The 18711-nt window shown below is 42.6% G+C and overlaps 1 long non-coding RNA gene across 1 annotated transcript in view; it reads left to right on the forward strand.

The window, feature by feature from the left end:
- The first annotated feature begins 924 nt into the window (after positions 1 to 924).
- The window catches only part of LOC141729027 (uncharacterized), a 113325-nt gene continuing 95538 nt past the window's right edge, over positions 925 to 18711 (forward strand). The window contains exon 1 of the long non-coding RNA XR_012580272.1: positions 925 to 1047. This is a non-coding gene — a long non-coding RNA (uncharacterized LOC141729027). The remainder of the gene's footprint in view (positions 1048 to 18711) is intronic.

Genomic DNA, 18711 nt, shown 5'->3' on the forward strand with positions numbered 1-18711 from the left:
TCCAATGCATATGACCCTGCTGTTGCTCTGTTTTCTTCTCCTTCTGGCTTCATCTAAGAGCCCTGAACATGCCACCAAGTCCCACCCCAGCTCCTGCACCTTTTTGCTCATCAGGCATGCAGCAAAGAAGGCTACTGTAATTTTTTACTCCTGGGCTCTAGAAAACAGCCATCAGGCACAGAGCCTGGGGAGAAAGCTGTGAGAGGGAATTCTGACCAGCAAGACTGCTGCAGAGCAGGGACTACTCAGAAAAAGGTGGTCTGGGCAGAGAATAATGAGGAAGGGGTGAATCTGGGTGTGTGGTGAGTGGCTGTTGCAGAAAAAGGATAAAAGGGAAGAGATGTGCTGAACAAGTAGATAAAATTGTCCGAGACACCTCCTCTTCACTGGATGGGAAATGTGCCTATGACAAAGAACCTGTAAGGGACCCAGCAAATACAATGCAGAAATGTGGATAAAAGCACTTAATTGTCCCCAAGTGCCTTCTTGAATCAAGGTCCTGCTGCTGCTAAAGTGTAAGACATCTGGATTTATCCCTATTTACTATTAATCAATTTTTCTTTACTATTAATCCATCTCTATTTACTGTCTCTATTTACTAAATCTATTTATTGTTTGTCTGCCACCTTTCCCTCACTCAAACAAATGTGTAAAGAATAAGCCCAGACTTAAGCAGAACCACAGAGATATTATTTGAGATAGCCACAATCCAAGTCATTAATTTCTTGTGCAGCTTTGTGGTTGAAGGCCTCTCCTAAAACCATCTTATGAATCTGTTCACCTTCCCAGAATTTAACTGCTGGCACAGTTAAATAAATTAGTTTGTTAAACGAAGTAGTCATAAATAGAAGCTGAATTAACACTGATCTGGGATGATGTTCTCGGTGTGCCTGGCCTCCCCAGGCAGTGAGCAGTGGAGGAGCCTGCCGCGATTCAGATGCGCTGCGGCAGCTCCACGCTCCGCATGGCAGAGCCCCGCTGCCAGCCGCAGCCCCAGCCTGCTGCGGGCCGGGCTAATGGAGCTAGTCAGGGTGCGGAGAAGGACAGGTAGGTGGGTGGGTTGCCTAACAACAAAGGTAAGGGACAAGGAGAAGCTTTCTTAGTTAGTTTGTTTGTTTGTTTGTTTGGAGAGATTCTCATCATTGATCATCAATCTCTGCTTCCTTAAAATCAGGGATAAAACTTCCAGGACTGCCTGCCCTTCTGAGTTTTAGTATGCAGCCCACCTGCACACAGCTCTTTCTTCTGCAGGAGCTGGCTGTACAGTCTGTCTTGATTAGATGCTGTAGCTTTGGTATTCTTTCAAATTCTTCTGATACCCATCTTGTCAAATCTGTCAATTCTTTCTTAAAATACTGACAAAACACGAAAGACAAGGTAATGTGCTATCCTGGTATTTAAAGCTTTCTTTGTTTTGATTTGCTATTACATCTTATTTTTCTCCCAATGAGGGACACAAAAGAGAAAGAATAGATACCAGATCAACAATCAAATTACAATGCTTGCTTTTCAGCAGTCCATGCTGTCATGATTCACTGCAATCAACTCCCGGTGCAGGAAAGGAATTGAGATAACTTGATAAAGCACCTCTGCTGTATTCAGGCTCCATCTGGCCCAAGCTTTTGCTTTGTTAATACTTCAGGGTTGCACCTTCTAAAAAGAGATGATTTGGGGATGAATTCTCATGGCTTCAGTTTTGTCATAGTACTGTAGTGGGTAAAAATGTGTAATCTTTTTTAGTACAGTTGTTCCATTGAGAGGCTTCAAGTTAAGGATTTGTTATTTTTCACTCTTCTTGGGAATAATGTATAATTTATCTGACTTTGGGTGAGCATAATCAGCAAAGGAATAATATTAAAGAGCAGAAGAATGATGTTCCATGTTATTGTTGATTGTGTGAATTTGTAGAGGAGCCTTGGGTGAGGTCAAATCAGGCACACAGTGTTTGTCCTGATCATGTGTTGTGGTGGTGGGAGTGAAATACAGATGTAAAGACTGGCTGAGAAAGCTGCAGTGGCTGTGGGTGGCTGAATGGCCAGGACTGGTTATATATTTGTACATGAAAAATGCCTTCTTGGGCCTGAACTCTTGCACAAGGGGGAGCAGCAGCGAAACAGTGGTAGGACGGTGAAACAGCAGTGAAATGGTGATAGGACTTGGTCCCAGAAGTTGCGTTAATATAAGGATCCAGTCCTGATGAATCCATATAAACTCCTTTGTTTCTGGACTCTACACCTCTTTAGGTGGCTGAGAGTTTCTGTTACCTCCTCTTGATTGTGTGTTTTATGGAGAGGGAAATGAGAGGCCTTACCTGGCTTCTCTTCACCTGAATCGCGCGGCTGCATCCAAAACTTCCCTTCTTTTTGTCATCCCTCCTAAAGTGTGGGTGTATGCAGGATGAACTAACAGTGAAAAGCTTGTGGTGGCTTGCTCTGTGGCTGGGAACTGGAAGAGGTTTTACAGCTGGGATGACACTTCTGTGCTTGTGAGAAAGAAGCAGCGTGGCTTTAAGAGCCCATGAGCCCCGATTAAGTGTCTTATTTTTTATATACATCATAAATAAAACTTCAAAGCTTTGAAAATGAGGAAGGGGGATGAGAGCACATTCTCCCATTCACGAGAAGTGTTTTTGCCTGCCAGAACCATTTAGTAAATCTGCTAAACAGCTTTGTTAAGGTGTTTATCCCACCAAGACAGTTCATAGCTGTGGGCATTCAGGGATATAGAAACGAATTCAGGCTATGCCAAGCATACAGGACCATGTTTCCGAGCCTGACACAATATAGTGGCTCATCTGCATAATCCCTCCATCCTGCTTGAGATGGAGAATGGAAAAGCAGTAGATACTGTATGTCAACCCTGACAGCTTTATTATAACTAGAGAGTCTGTTTTCTGGTCTTGCTACTTTCTTCTTGCCAGCATTCAGTCTGTAGAGAGAGGGCTGCATTGCCCCCTTTGGGGAGCTGGGAAAACCTGGAGGGGTGGCAAGGATGCAGAGATTTCACTTTATGCTCTCCCTCACTGTATCTGAAGATGCTGTAGAGTGATATATTGAAGAGAAAATGTGTGGCTGTGTGGGCTGCCCTGTGTAAGGTAGAGAGCACAGTGGGTGAGCAGAGGAAGGCAGGGGCAGGTTTCCAAACCTGCCAGCTAGTATTTAGGCATGCCCATGAAGTGGCTGGATTTTTCAATAGGCTACTGCTCTCAGCAGGAGTTGCTGGGTGCTGAGGCCTTCTGAAAATTTGGCTTCTTGACAGTACGATGCATCACTTAATTGGAAAGATTTCTTTCGGCACCCTGTGAATAATCCATTCTGTTTGAGTGTAAATAATATCTCTAATATTTCCTTTTTGGCTTTTGTGGAGTATCATGGGGTTTTTTTCCCCCAAAAAAGTAAAGAAAGACTCTCTCTGTTTATTGAAGTTGGGTGAAAAATTTTCAATGAGTAATTTATTCAGGGAATCAAATCTGTTTCTGCTTGCAAAAACCTCCCCTCTTCAATTACTTACTCAAATGCATGTGACAAAATTTTTTACTGGCTTTCTCTTCAAGCCCTCATATCCCCCATGCATCCCTTCTCATGAGCTTGGGACAAGTTCAGTTTGGGACCTTGTTGCTCAAACATGTTGAGTAATGTGGCAGCAGCTTCTTGGACAGGTAATCATGTGCAGCTGTCATGCAGGTATTTAAAATGGTTTGGTTCTAATAAGCATTTGGGGCAACATGAATCAATTGTTCATGCTTTCCAGAAAGTACCAGGTGACAAACCCTATAAAAGTGCTCCTCTGTTGCACAATCATGTTGTGTCCACTGGGCAGAATTTTCATACAATCCCACTGAGAGTTGCTCAGCACCTGAATGCAGTCAGTAGATCCAGCAGATGGCTCATTTGTTTTGGAGGCATTTGTCCTGGTGCTGTAGTTGCACATCCAAATCAAGGCTGACAGGTACCCATATCCACACTATTCCCATCCTGCTGCATGTTCTTATCCCCAGTTTCTTTGGTTTGGTGTGTGGTTCTTCTACGTAGACTGTAAAGGTTTCATAGCAGCGGCTCCCCCTTACCCTGTAAATTGCAGGAGGCAGAGCAATGAGATGGAGTGACTTCTGTGTCCCGCTTCCTGATGGCCTGACAGCAGATGCAGTCCTTGGACTTCAGGTGCAGGATCAGACTTTCCAACAGTATCTCAAACTCCTTTAATTCCACTGAGCTACTTAGGGAATAAGGTGCAAGACGTCTAGGAGCAGAATTACTTGAAAGGTTGAAGTGAGATGCTTTGTAGAGATAATCCACACCTCCTACTGTAGCTGGCAAAAGGGACATCTCCATCAGAGGCTGACACGAAACTGGCAGACTCACTGAGTGTTCTGGGGCACCCTCCAGCAGCCTGATCAGTTCAATAATTTTGGCACCTAACTTAAGAGCATAAAATGAGATGGTGTGAGCATGTGTGTTCAATGTAGTCTCAAGAAAAGTGATTGGAAGTCCACATCAAATTTCTTTCCCAGTCAGTATATTCCTGTGGTATGAATGCTTTTAAGAGCCAATTGAGTTATGGCTGGGCAAAGACTGAGCTATCTGATATACAGGTCGTGTCTGAATTTGTGTGCGATCAGTGCAGCCCTGTCCCAGATTTCAGGGCACCTCTGCAGTTAATGTTGGCACCGTGTCTCTAGCACAGATGAAAATCAAATTAGTCAGAGTGTTTAGGCTCCATGGCCACCTGGAGAATATCTTAAATTTGTCTAAATTTTTTAACGAAATTTAAGCCTTACAGAAGTTATGTCAAGGTTAATTTGCTTTAGTGTTCTTTTGCCTGTGAACCAGTTGCCTGTTCTCGTTCATCTCGTCCATCTGTCTCACTGCTAGCAGGAGACAGGGTGCTTCTGAGGATCCCTCTCCTCCAGGAGCCATTCCAGGGACTGCAGGAACTGAGAAAGACTCTTAATCTGCATTTGCTGCAGCACCCCTGGACCTGCAACATTTTTCTTTAATAGACAAATCTTTGTCAGAGAAACCAAGCAATGAACTTTATGCAAGCGTCTTCCATAAATTACTGCTAACTAAATCAATAGCAAGCCTTGCCTGCTACTCTCAGTTTATTTCCTTCTCTCTCTGCATGAGCAAATGCCAGCACACCTGCTAACTGCACAAATAGCACAGAGCTGTGCAGGGTGTCCCTGGGATGAAAGCCACAAGCAGCTTGGGCAGCGTGGCAGTCAGTGAGTGAGATCAGTGAGAGGAGAGCATGCAAAGGGCATTCTGGAAGATGCTGGGCCAGATGAGGTGCCTCACCATGGCTTACATACCCATATTTCCCCTTTCAAACTGTTATGAAGGATTTAACTTTGTTAAAGTACTACTGTATACGCAAGGTGAGGGAATAAATTGCTCTAAGTAAGGCATGAACCTTGCTCTTGAGATGTCCTCTTGAATTTTGGATTGTGACTGGCAGCTATCAATGTCCATCATGTGCTTTGCCTGTCAGCAGAAGTCTTGTGGAGGCTGAGGCAGTGGCTTGTGTCTGCCCAAATGACTCTGCCCATCCCCTTAGCCAGACCTGACTCCATGCCTGTGCACTGAGGCTGTTAATCCTTCCCTAAATTCCAGCAGAAGGATGAGTTAGACGCTTCTCTAACATGAAATGTGTTTTGATTCAGAAGTATTGAAGCCCCTGTAAGAGAGAATATTGTTGGTTTAAAATCATCATATTTCACAGAAGATAATTTATGACATGTTATGCCTTTGGGGAAAAAACTGAAAAGGAAAGGAATTCTCCCTAATTCCTGAGGGAGGAAGATAATATCTGATAAGTGAAATTAGTCTTGGGTTGGGGAAGATGTATGGTAAAACATGAAAGCATGTTCTTATGAAATAATTTTGTAGGATTTTTAAAAATATTTTTTTCCATATCACTCCCTTGCATATTTTTCTGTATAGGGGATTGCTAGTTTTTACAACATGTTGAAATCTAATTGCTTGCTACGTCTTTTCAAGCTATTTCAAGTAATTCATAGAGAGAAAGGTGCCTTTCTAAGCATTGCATATGCAGGAAGTAAAAACCATCTAGTCAGAAATACCAAGGCCAGCCCAGTAAGCTTAAAAATCATGGCAGAATCTTGATTCTAATCAGATAAAATGCTGCTTGGATCCCCCCATAAACAAAGCCCCAAGGGTGCAAACTACATTTTTATGAGATGGTTCCCCAAACACCAGTTTTGTAACTGCATATAATCTAAATGTGCATTTCCATAGACTTTCTGCAGCAATTTGTGAAAGGCTTATTGTATCACATGGATACAATACTAAAAACAACATTTTAGTTAGAAAGTACTCACTGGGCAGCAAAAGAGAAGGGGCCTCTGGGAAATCCTATTTATTTGCATTTGGTGTTTGCATTTCTTGCTGTAAATGTTAAATACATGCCTCCTGTTTCAGATTGCATGAGCTCTTCATTTGGGTTTTCCAGCTCCTTCTGTAGCCAAACAGAATACAAAAAGAGCAGAGGCAATGCTCTGGCTGTTGTAATAGCTAAATCAATTTCTGCTGTCATTTTTACACACACATTACATAGGTGCATAAAATTAGGTGCCAGGTTCTCTGCCAGCAGTATTTAGTGATAGGTGGTTGTGGAGCTTTGGGGGCTATCAGGTGTGAGGAAGTTGTCCATGGAAAAAGCTATTGAACAAAATGAACCAACAGCAGGAAACATTCTTGCTGCCCCAGGCAAGAAAATGGCTACAAGTTGAAAGAGACTCCATTTATAATTTTTGTTTCAAGTTAAAATCATGGGGGAGCTGCTGTATGGAGCAGCCCAGGATTGTGAGTAATTTAGTTAAAGCCCCAAACCCGTGCTGCATGAATTAATAACATTGACCAGCAGTACACTGAATGTTGTGTTGGTACCTGAGCAACCTGATAAATAACCTGATCACAGGTTATTGTCTCTCTGGTCTGGGATGCACACCTGATACGGGCTTTAAAAGAAAGCCAGCACTTCGTTTAAAGCAACAAAATTCTTCACTCTGATGTGGAAATGAAAGGAGAATGATGACAAGATTTACAAGGCATCAAAAACCTGAGAAATTTTTGGCTAACTTTCATAAATTTTCTCATGGGCACTCTGGATGTGCCTGCACTGGACAGAATTTTAAAAAGGTATTTCCAATATTTTTGAGACCAAAAGACTCAAAGAAATCTTCCCCTCCCTCACAATTAATTTAAATATAATCAGCAAAAAGTCCAAGCCAAAAAATAATTAAGCAAAAGGAGATGGAAATCTCTTGCAGAATTGGTTCTGCCAGAAATATATTTGTTGTAATATCCCACTAGTGGCCAGTAAAGGAAATGGAAAGTGAAAATCATGCCAACATTACATATTCACAGCTCTGCCTACTCTGTTCTCAGTGCCCACAAGCATGAAGGCCTGACACAACACCATTTTTAACATTAAACTAACTCTTGTCATGTGGAAGTGGAAGAGGAGCTAGATCCAAGATATATATAGCCCTTCTGCTACAGAAGGTTGGATTCTAATTATCAAACTTGTAGGGCAGGCAGTAAGAAGCCTCTGCTGCTGATAGAAGCAATGACCCTTAGTGTCTTTCTGGTGGTTTAGGTGCCCAGTTGCCCCAAATAAGAACAAATAAAATAGGTAGCAAGCCCTCTGTGTTACAGTGCTACAGATGCAATGCTCACCTGTCACTTAATGTGAAAACCAACAGGTGATTTTTGGCTTGCCAAGGGCTGGGAAAGGCACAACAAACAGAGGGCATTCTGGACAGGTCTGAGATTGGCACAGGACCTGGCACCTGCTCCTGCCATGGCCCATCTGGTCTGAGAAGCAAAGTCTCGGCAGTGGGAGCTCCAGAGTAGGGGTGGCTGAGGAGTGGTTCTGCTCTCCTGTGGGGGAGTCAGGATTTCCTGTAGGAACATCCAAGAGTGAAGTTTGTTTACTCACTGCACCATCAGGGCTCTGAATGAGCTATTACGGTCTATAAGGCAAATATGTATTTATTTATGTATTAAAATCAATTTTTAAAAATTGATTTTTGATCCAATACATGGTAAAAGTTCCTAAGGAACCAGCTATGTAAATCCTTCTTTAGCTGTATAAATACTCTTTTTATTCTCTCTGTAGTTAACTTTCATGTGATGGCACAAAGGATGAATGATGATTAGTTGGAATCAGTGTTTGGGAAAGAGGAATAACAGGGAAATGGATTCTCTGTCATGTATTTTCTTATGAGGCTTCTATAATTAAACTCTTTACAAGCAGGATAATAACCAGTAGCCTTTCCTTGGTATGGTATTTATTCCTGGCTCTGACATTCAGGTTGGCCCAGTCGTATCACCTCCATTTCCTTGCCTGTACAACAGGAATAAAAGTATTGACCTTCTTAATAATATCTCTCAGAGATGGAAGGAGAGGAGATGCTTTGTAAGATCTGCATAATTATTGTTAACTTCAAGCTATGAGCAGCTCTCTTGGAGCTTATGGGAATGCCCACATGTGGAGCTAGTTACAGAACAGGGAGCCACTGATGGCTGCAAATCATGGAAAACTGGCCTTCTGCTGGATCATCAGTCTGCTCCTGGAAAACTGTTTTTGCTTTCCATATGGGCTGGGACTTTCAGCGATGCTTTAACAAGTTATGTGCCTGGGAGTTGGATGCAAAACTCTTTCAAGGTTTTTGAAAGTCCTTGCAAGGAAGCAGGGGGTTGCTGTTGGAATTGCAGTCTAAAATTACAGACAAGCACATATTAAAAAATTTAAGAAAAAAGAAAGAGAAGATTTTAGAAGGAAGGGGGGAAATCTTAAGTTATTTTGGAAATGGAAACTTTACTGGAAATGAAAGTGAAAATTGAAAAAACCATGTCAGTAGGAAAGAAAGTCTGGGTTTGCTATTCTAATGTAAGTGTAAACATTTTATATGAAAATGGATACTGCAGGGTGAGGGGGGAGGGGGGGAAATTCTGCAGTACAAAGCACATGGGAATATTCATGTGCTTTGTTTTTTGCTTAGTTGAGTCTGTCTTCAATTCCTGTTTGGATGGACTGAAATACCAAAATAAGTAACCTGATTTTTGACACTGCTTTGAGCAGTATTCATTGAAGAGAAAACAAGTGACTGTAGCCTCTGACTTTGGAAAAAACCTCAGCCACTTCTTTTTATTGATGCTGCTTGCTTTCTTTTAGTTATGTTAGTACCAGAGCATCCTCTCACTTGAGCCATGATTTCTCTTCCTTCTCTTCCAATTTAGGTGGGTAATATCCATATGCAAATTTGCAGTAAAGGTCTCTTGGCAAATACAGGGGGAAAAAATCCAACAAAACTTCTTAGCAACAGCTGGGAAGAACATCAAAAAGGAGTCTTTCTTTCTCAGCCTTGGAAACGTGTTGGCATTCCTGTCTCTGCTCAGTGCTCTACTGGAGCTGTGTGCTTATTAGTGCTCTTAGAGTGCAGACAAACTCCACTGTTTCAATATATATATGCTTGTCCCACATTCTTTGCTCTTTTTTTAATCTAAAAGTCTCCATGGGTGCATGCTGCACTAACCCAAAGCTCAGAAAAGTTAGTCCTTGCTGTCATCTTGCATGTCATACTCTCTTCCTTCAATGTCCCTAAATCCCTGTGCTACATCCCTCTAATAAAGACACTGAACTGATCCATAATGTCTTTGTGCCTAATATTGCAAATGCCTGCTACCTCTGTGTGGTCTGGCAGCAAAGAAATCCTTTGGCCTTTTTTGGGGACTGCTGCAAACAGTGGTTTGCACTTGCAGGCATGCAATCTTTATTTATCCGTTCTTTATTTGCTCAAGCATCCGTTCTTTATTTGCTCTTTACATCACTGTGGTGCAGGGACATTGAGGGGCTTATCACTAGAATCGGGCTGCAGTGAGGACAGCCATGGCAGGACTTTTTCCAGCCTGAAATACCAAATGTGTGTTCCTCTTTTATGCAGAAAAGAGGAACATGGAAGATGGCCCATGTAATTACTGGAAATCAGCAATCTGTCTCCTGTCATTCAATTTAACCCATGTAAACTTGCCATGTGCAATGGATACAATCCGTGGGTGTGATTTCATAGAAGGAATGGTCCATCTGGTTTCTGCAAATGCTGCTTTAAAGGAGGATGACTGACAGCTCTTTCCAGGCTCAGAGTGCAGCAGGCAGGCTGAAAGCTGGTTACTTACCAGCTTGGGTACAAAAGATCTGTGTGTTAAGCATGCTGTCAGAGTAGGGGAAGCTGGTGTCATTAGCAGAAGCGGGCAGGGAGGCAGTGGCAGCGTTGTGGCTGAGCAGGTGAGCCAGAGCTCGGCTGTTTGCGGTGTGGGGTGACTCACACGGAGGAAGAAAGGCTCACCTTGTCTGGATGGACAGTGATTCTTTGTGGACAGCTCTAATTTGTAAAACCTGCAGTGGCATTAGATGTGCCTTACAGCAGAAGTGATCCAAAGGGGTCACAAAAATGAGGAGTGATCATCAGTACAGCTGCAGCCTCATTTCCTCTCCTGAATGTGGTGCTTCTGTTCTGAGCTAGCTGTTCCGGAATTACATTTCAAAATAATTAAAAGACAATCACACCTGTTTTTCTTATCCAAAGTTCAAAAACATACTGCCGAGTATGTTGTCTTGCATATTTGTCTACTTAATTTGTACCTAGAGATATTTTCTCTTTATTTTTCTTTCCCTCTTTGAGATTTCAGATTACTGATCTGGAGAAAATGGGCAGTTTCCCTTTACATTGTATGAATAGCAGAATAGGCTCCTGTCACTGATGAAAGTACTATATTTATGACTCATTATAATCCATTCATTGCTTCACAGCCCCAGAGCCCTCCAGGGAGTACCACAAACCCACATAATTTTCCCAAGTGCTCCATTTCACATTTGGATCTTTGGTTTAGCTGACAGATATGAAAAAGGAAGAAAAAGGTGCAGGAAGGCAGGGAGTCCATGCAAGTGTGCATATGCCAATACTCAGCAGGAATAGCAGGGATTTCATTTCAGAGCATCCCTCTCATGCTCCCTATTCCTTCTGATGCTGTAACAACCATGAGGAGCAGAGGGGGAGCTTCAGGAGCTGACAGAGGCCATCATGCCATTAATGGTTGTAGACCCATTGAAGCAGGCAAGTGTTGGCACCACAAACCTTGTTGGAACAGGCTAACAGAGTGGCTTTATGGATCTTTATACATTGGGATGCCATCCAGAGGGACCTGAACAAGCTCAAGAAATGTGCACCTCCAGGGGCTGAACAGGGCCAAGGGCAGGGTGTGACACCTGGGCTGAGACAACCCTTGGTCCCCACATGGCCTGGGGGATGAACAGATCTAGAGCTGCCCTGCTGAGAAGGAATTGGAGGTGCTGAGGGATGAAAACCAGGACATGATCCAACACTATGCACTTCTAGCCCAGTAAGCAAATTATAACCTGGGCTGCACCAAAAGCAGCGTGGCCAGCAGGGTGAGGGAGGGGATTCTGCCCCTTTGCTTTGGGGAGACCCCACTGGAGTGCTGCATCCAGCTCTGGGGTCCCCAACGCAAGAATCACATGGGCACCTACTGATTGAGTCCAGAGGAGGACCGCATATATGATCTGAGTGCTGGAGCACCTCTCCTATGAGGGAAGGCTGAAAGGGTTGGGGTTATTCAATCTGGAAAAGAGAATGTTCCAGGAAGACCTTATAGCAGCCTTCCAGTACCTACAGGGAGCATACAAGAAAGGTGTCAAACTTGTAAAAAGTTGTGTAGTAACAGGACAAGGGTAGCAGCTTCAAACTGAAAGAGGGTAGATTCAGGGTGGAACCAAGAAGAAATTTTTTGCAATGGGGGGGTGTAAGGCACTAGAACATGTTGCCAAAAGAGATGGTGGATGCCCCATCCCTGGAATATTCAAGGCTAAGCTGGATGAGGTTCTGAGCAAACTGATTTAGTTGAAAGTGTTCCTGCTCATTGCAAGGGGATTGTGTTAGATGATCTTGACAGGTCCTTTCCAATCTAAACCATTTTATGATCTTGCTGCAGAAAGGAGCTCAAAGTCCTGTGCAGGAAAGCTGCAGTGCTGCATTTTCACAGTGCTGTCTGTCAGTCCTTGGAATAGCATGAAACTTCAGCTTCTCATTCTGCAGTGCCTAAAAAGTGGTGTTGCCTAATCTGGTGTTACCAAGTGGAGCCCCAGGCTAGGAATGTATGGCTTTCGGATAGGTGCCATCAAAGCTTTATGCAGAGTGTTTTGGGCAAAGGTGACCAAGACCAGGTGCTTTGGTTGTGCCTTGCAGATGGTCTGACTGCCCCTTTAGTGCACAGCTCTCTGGGGGCTGTGCTCAGTCTGTGTGCTGGTGTGGTGTCTGCACAGTGGTGTTGGGACTGAGTAGTTCAGCATTAGCTGCGGTGTAGAAGAGGAGGGCTGGCTTTGAGGGTCACTTGTGTCTGAAAGTTCTTTTCTGGCTTGGTTTTACTGATCCATATTTACCTTGCTCAGGTTCAGAAAGATCTGCAGTGGTTTGGGGAGGATTTTTTTTATTCTGGTGTTATTCTGTGTATTGACATGCCTTTTCATTTGTAGCATGTACAGAATTTCCAGAGCTGTGCATTTCTTGGTGGAAATCTGACTGATGCCAGCCCTACTCTGTCAGTAACCCTGCAAATGCCTTCATCAGAGGGGATGTAATTGTGGATGTTTGCAGTGGGGAGTGTGGTTGTCTCTGTTAACTCGAGATGCCTTCACTGGGGTTGAAGGGTCATCTCTCTCTAGTGAGGCAGACAAGGAGAGCAGAGGTAGCAAGATGCAAGAGGCCAAACTTGGGCCTTTGAGGAGATAAACATAGAATGGGGTAAATAAGTGAGGTTCAGATTTTTTACTTCAACATACAAAATCTGTTTCTTGACTTTTCTAACATGATTTGCAATCCCATTGCCTGGTTTTGTATGAAGTCTGTAGAATCCCTTTTCATTTCTCCTTTGATAAGTTTCACAATTATTGTACCTGCTTCATGATTCCTCTCCTCTTTTTCCCTCAAAACGTTGTTTTTTCTAGCCAAGAGGAGACAGTGAGTCACTTCTGATCACTTTGTGGTATCTTTTAATTTTCTGCTGTTGCTTAATGGAGCACTTCAAGGAATATGCTCCATTTCGCTCTTGCACCACTGTGAAATACTGTCACACTGTGTGTAATGGTTAGGGCAAAGAAGAGGAAAACATCATAACTCTTTCTTTCTCTAGGAAGTTCATTGAAAAGTAGCAGAGATTCTGTATCTGCCAGGAACCAAAGTGGTATGGGGTTCCTGGGGAGTAGAGTGGGTCTGCAGCAGGGATTTGAGTCCGGTTTACCCCAGACTCTCACTGAGGTGGGACTGCCCTTAAACCTGGCAGCTTTTGAGAGAAAAACATCTCTTCTAATGGCACTTCAAATTCAGTGGCTCCACAGGTTTCCCTGGAAAGTCACCTGCTGAGACTTTAAAAAAAAAGTCTTGAGATGATTGATTTGATCTGGGAAAGATTTGATTTAGAGAGCTGTTCAGGAATTCAGGACACTTATGCACTGAGTAAGTATGGATTTAATGGCTTAATTTAAAGCATCCAAGTTTTAAAATGTTAGACTCGAGGTAGTAATATTTCGTATGAATACTTAGAAGTGCTTGAAATCAATCAGGATCCATCCCTTTGCTCTGCAGGCAGGGTGGTGGGTGCTGGCAGTGCTGTCCATGTGTGTGCACACTGCCGATGGTGCTCAGCCATAGTCACCACGGAAAGCAGTGATGGTAACAGAGCTGTGACAGCAGCGCGCTTCTGGCTTGTGTGCCCAAATCAGGGATGCCTCTCTGACATGCTGCTGCCTCTGGGGAAGATCAGCTGCAGTTACACTTATGGCAAATGAGGCTGTTGAATCAAAAATCCCTCATCCTAATATCCTCTGCTTGGCCAGCTTTATGCATTGTGATCTCTATATGGGAAAGCTTTAGACGTGTGTGTAACCAGATATTTTCAGTGAGGGCATGGAGTTCCCTCCATCAACTCTACAGTTCTCATAAAAGTGAAAGCATGCAGATATGTACTTGTGTGCCTGAGTTTTGTGAGTAGCAGTCCATTCTATTTTAATCCTACTTAAACTGTGAGCAGAAAAGCCTCCAAGCATTATTACTGCCCAAGTTCTTATTTGCACTTTTGATGCCTCAGTGACTGCAGATGTACTCAAACCTCTTTTTGTAGCATTTGCATTGGCTGGCATAGGTAAAATTTAGTGGTGGTAAGATTTTAGCTAATATTGAAATGCATAATTTAAATTAATGAGACTTCCTGGGTAGGAGGCATAATATCTAAATATTTTCGAGAAGAATTTTCACAAGTGACATTGAATAATGTCCCTGCTGTGCTGTTCTCCTGCCTTTCAAAAATATGGCTAGGGAAAAAAAATTCTCTGATTTAAAAAAAAAAGCCACTAATCTCCTGTTCCTATTCATCTTAATTTTTCAGTATTTCATTCAAACCATTTCAACATCTTTTTCTTAAGCAAAATATCAAGACATGGTTGATTATTGTTATCCTTAACTGAACAATCCTGAGAAATTAACCTGAAAAATGGGGATATTTGCTTTTTCTTGGGCAGGTTTGAAATTATGAAATTTTGTGAGGCATCGATGGCTGGGGTTTCTCAAATAAGCAGTTGTTTCCAACAAATCATAGTCACTGTTTGTCTCTCTGGGTTGTTTCATGACTGTATTAATAGGAGTAGTCATTGTTTCAAACATTAATTATTGCTCTTAAACACAGCCTTAAACTTATCTACTACAGAAAATTTCTTTCTGAGAAAAATCTTCCTGCATTAAACAAGCTTATATCAGAGGACCAAAATCACCCATTAAACTGTGGTGAGGCCAAAATCATTTGATCCAGCAAAACCACAGGAAAAAAATACTGAGTTTTTAAAATATGGGGACGTTTTGGAAATAGAGCATGAAGAGCAACTTCAGCAAGAATTGAAAGTTCTCAATCCTTGGCATAGGAGTCCAGTTCCCTGCAGGGCTGAGGTTGTGGGTAGTGCCAGTGTGAGAATAGATTTGGAGGGGTCTGCAGGAAGCAGATTGTTTATGTGCTGGTAGCAGCAATGAGTATGGCAGAGAGTCGTGGGTCCTTCTGACTCTTTGCAACTCTGTCCCCTTGTTTTCTGTTGTCTACGAAGGATGTGGTTAAACCCACCCATATACAGCTTATTGCTCTTTGAGCACTAACTTGGGTCTCTCACCTCCCTGTTCAGCTGTTTCCAGCAACTGCATGAAAACAGTATTTTTTGAAGTGTCCATCCTTCTGTCAACTGTAATTAAGTAAAATAAAAATTTTGAAGTTTTGATGGAGGATTATTAAACTAAAAAGAAGAAAGCATGCCTCCAGTTTCTTATTAAACTAAAAAGAAGAAAGCATGCCTCCAGTTTCTTTACAAAATCACAGAATCCCCAACTAGAGGGAATTACTGCCTCTTGAAGCAATCTGTTTTTATAAAGTCATTGCTGAAGTTTCCCTAAAAACTAAGCCATCCTTAGAAAATGAGATTCTGTGTTGGCATATGCCAACATATTTCTGACGAGCTCAGCTAACTGACTACCCTTCTGGAGTTATTTATTTAGCCCTTTTCAAATTATTTAGATTTTTAATTAGAATCTCGATGATACTGAGATTTGGCAGCTCGATAGCAGGAGTAACTGCATCTTCTTTAAGGAAACAGCTTTCCAAGTGACATAACCCTGTATGAGGGAGAGTGGGGAGAAGGTGGGAACAGCCTTTCCCATGGTATCCCAGAAAGAAAACAGCTTCATGGATTAGGAGCTTAATTAGGACTGAAATCCATAGCAATAAGTGGGGAACAAATATAGTTAATTTGATTAAGCCTCAGAGTGAATGAGCTGCACACTGCATTGATTACTTTAAAGCAAATAACAAAGGCAAGGCCGTTTACTTTATGGTACTATTACTGCAAATGAAATCAGTATCAAGCAGGTTGCTGGGGAGTGTAGCTAAGACAACCTCATAACCTCATCTGCTGATAAATGAATCTTTGGCTAATCAGTAGACTCAGCATGGAGGCTACTCCAGCAGACTGTAAGTGAGTCACAGCAAGGCAGGTACCCTCCTAAACAAGAAGGCTCAGAAATAAACAGGCCTTGGATAGATGGTAAAGGTCAAACAGACTCTGTGTTTGAAAGCGTTCCTCAGAAAAATACAACTGCTCTCCCAAGGAGGGCAAGAAGGAATGATATTGATTATGCACAGTGCAAGAGAGTGACTTGTAGGGCTTCACAGCAGTATTCACATCAACAGAGAGATGCCAGAATAACCTGCTTAAAACAAAATGCTGGCAAGTTTTGCTGCTGACGTGAGAAGTGAGTTTCATAGCACGGCAAGAGAGCTAAGGAGCAATCTCTCAATGGTTCTTCACAAAATCAGTTCTTCCCCACCACTCCCCATGGCTCTCTGTAGGGCTGGCTGGCTAGAGCTATCTGCCATTGTCTCTGCAGATGGTGCTGCCCAGAGGAGAAAGAGGGGAGGTTCTTCCCCTTCCTCCTCTGCTCCATGTGATACCCTGAGCCTGCACATATCGAGCAAGAGAGAAACCAGCATGATGGTTTGCTAAAGTTTGCATTGATCAGTCAGATGCTGTGCTGGGAGTAGTCTGTGGCTAGAGTGAGGGGAGCACTTCTGCTAAGCTCCTTTTGTTGAGGAGGGTACTTCAGTATCATCACCTAAAACATGGTCCTTCACATGCACTGTTGTTTCATAATTAGCACCAGGCAGATCCTGACTGCACAGCATTCCCTGGGGAGGTGAGCACTCCATGAAAACCTTGTTGGTGTGTGTGTGAGCCATCCCCGCAGAGATTTCTGCACTAAGTATTAGCACTAGAGAAATAGCTGCCCTCCCACCCACTACAGATAATTTTATTGCTTCTGCATCTCTGAAAGTGGGATAGTCAACTGCTGGAAATTTGGAGACAGAAATTCTTCAAAAGCCCCTGCATCTGTTCTCAGTCCAAGCAAGCACTCTCCAGAGGCCAACTTCCCATAGGCCATCATGCATAATGTGGATGAAACCTCTTGAATTATTGATCTTGCAGAGGCATATAATTGTAGCTTACACAGTGTGTTTACTCTCAGTGCTTTGATTTATCAGATCTTATAATAATGTTCTCACTTTTGGCACTTGTAAAATACAACTGGCTTGCAGTTTAATAAATATTGACTTCTAGCCATTTGCTGCTTTGTGATTATTCCTCCTAAAGAACAAACTGATTGCTTCCTTCATTCAGATCCACTGCAAATGGTGCAGGATTGGAACACTTTTAATATTGCATTTTCCCCACCAGGGAAAGACTTTGCTTAGCAGTGACCTTCCCATGCTTGTAAGATCAGGTCACTGTTTCTCAGCCTGATGTGGACTTGAAGAGATTTATGGTCACCCTAAGAGTCAGCAGGCATGTCCCCTCTATTTAAAGAGCCCCTTTTCCCCTTTTACAGCCTTTTTTTTTTGTTGTTCATCACTTTTAACAAATTAAGATGTTCCATGTTGTTCTGATTAGAACGAGGAGAATCTCTATGCTCCACCAGGGTGTTCGACCCTCTCATCACTGAATTATTGGTGTGTGCAGAACACGGGGCCAGGGCTGGCTGTGGAACTCCTGCCAGAGGAGAGGAGAGTCTGAGTGGGTGCTTGCTTTAAACAAGACATGTAATCCAGCCCCAGCTAGAGAGCAGCACCTGGAGAGCCATTTCCTGCTACTTCCATACCAGTGTTGGTCACATATCTTAAACAGTTTTTTAGATGATTCCTTTTTTCTAGCCTGAGCTGCTCATTTTCCAGTTTGCATCTATGCAGTTTCTCTCTCTTACATGCTACCCTAAATCCACACTCCTTCTATGGCTGACACTAACCATAATATTAAACACAGTGGAAGCATGTAGCAACTGACAGTCATGAAACCTTTCCAAGAAATGGCAAATGCTTATCTTTTTGATGTAAAACCAAGAAGGTAATGAGTTTTTATCATTTGAGGGGCTCCTGCTGTCCTAGAGGCTTTTTTCTGGGTTGAAGACTCATTGCATTAGGTGGAATCCACACTCACAGTGGGAGCTTGTCAGTCAAACTGCTCATAGCTCAACAAACTAGAAGGCAGAGGTGGAAAAAAATCACAGATGATATCCTGGATTTGCAGTCTGATTAAATGACATTCCCTTGACTCCCACAGCAGGTCCATTGCAGAGCCATACAATGAATCTACTTTTTTTGGTTCAGTCCCATATTATGACCCATAAGCTCACCTCTCCACATCTGTCAGCACGGGAGTCAGAATGAAGGCTAACAATTTTAGCCAAGCCAGCAGAATCACATGTTCTAGGCTGCATTTGCAATGCTGCCAGCACTGAATTCCCTGAATGCCTTTCTGTTAATTGATAGTAATACCAGAGCAGTTAGTTCAAGTAAAAATTACTTGTACTGTCTTTTTTGTGGAGAATCCTCTGTTTGGTTAGTACATGCTGGAAGATGGCACTTGGAATTTGATTATATTTTTAAATGAGTTTAGTTGAATTTAATTTATTTAAATAGGATATAAAAATTAGAAAAGATTGAAATTAAAAATTACTTCTTGTTTCCTAATTAGATTTATTTTTTGTTCTTAATTGATATATTTCCTTTCTCTTTGCCCATTGCTAAA

The sequence above is a fragment of the Zonotrichia albicollis genome, chromosome 5, assembly GCF_047830755.1.
Source record: "Zonotrichia albicollis isolate bZonAlb1 chromosome 5, bZonAlb1.hap1, whole genome shotgun sequence".
In the NCBI taxonomy this organism is placed as follows: domain Eukaryota; kingdom Metazoa; phylum Chordata; class Aves; order Passeriformes; family Passerellidae; genus Zonotrichia; species Zonotrichia albicollis.